The 869-nt window shown below is 41.7% G+C and overlaps 1 protein-coding gene across 5 annotated transcripts in view; it reads left to right on the forward strand.

Annotated features, from left to right (window-relative positions):
• Positions 1-227: 227 nt before the first annotated feature.
• LOC143284025 (anoctamin-7-like) overlaps positions 228-869 on the forward strand; it is an 88,727-nt gene continuing 88,085 nt past the window's right edge. For all 5 annotated transcript variants that reach the window (XM_076590574.1, XM_076590578.1, XM_076590579.1 and 2 more), the window contains exon 1: positions 228-502. The gene's annotated coding sequence lies outside the window, so the exon portion shown is untranslated. The remainder of the gene's footprint in view (positions 503-869) is intronic.

The following is an 869-nucleotide window of genomic DNA, read 5'->3' on the forward strand; positions in this document are numbered from 1 at the left end:
AGGAAAAACGAAAAAGAAAAAAAAAAGAGAGAAAGAAACCACACCATAGGGTATATATATATTTTTTTTATCTGAAAGATAAACAAGACTTGGTTCAGTTCTAGTTGAAGCTTCACCGGGTTCTGTCCTATGGAAGGGCCTCCCGAAAGAATAGAACCGGACTGGATTGCATGTGCGATGACCTTTTGCGGCTCTGGCTGTGCTGTACATTTGGTAGCAGCGTCGACTTTTCAGAGGAGAATTATTAATAACAGGCTAAGCAGGCGTTGCGCTGCTAAGACTGGCTTATGCAACCAGTCCAAGCGGGTGTATACACGAGCATGATTATATGATAAGGCATGTGGTGTTATAACAGCCGGTAGTACACGGTGTGCCACTGAGTGGGGGGGGTGTTTATGCAGTGTGCGGCGGCCGGACCAGCTATTAGTGTGTATTATTTTGACTGTCACAGTGTACTTTTTGTCAGTCCACTTTCGGAACTGATACGCCGAGGTTGCAATTGGTAGTAACGACGAAGACCGGTTTATTTTTGTTTATCAAATCGCATATATATATTATACATATATAATATTTATTTTTTTATATTTATTTTTATATTTTATATTTTGTCCAGGACCAGGGGCTGAGTCATTGTGCTCTTGGCTTTGGCTATATGCGTTTGCATTCAGTAAATTGTTTCAACCGGTTTTGGTTTTGGTTTTGTAGGGTGGGGGTGGGGGTGGGGAGTGGGGGTTCAAGTTGTTGTTTCGTTTAACTGTTTTTGTTTTTTTTGTTTTTAGCGGGGGTGCAGGAGTCTCTCTTTTTAACTGACAGAACACGAACTTTGTGAGGGTCTTTTTTTTTTGTGTGTGTGTGTGTGTGTGTGTGGG

The sequence above is a fragment of the Babylonia areolata genome, chromosome 7 (assembly GCF_041734735.1).
Source record: "Babylonia areolata isolate BAREFJ2019XMU chromosome 7, ASM4173473v1, whole genome shotgun sequence".
Lineage (NCBI taxonomy): Eukaryota > Metazoa > Mollusca > Gastropoda > Neogastropoda > Buccinidae > Babylonia > Babylonia areolata.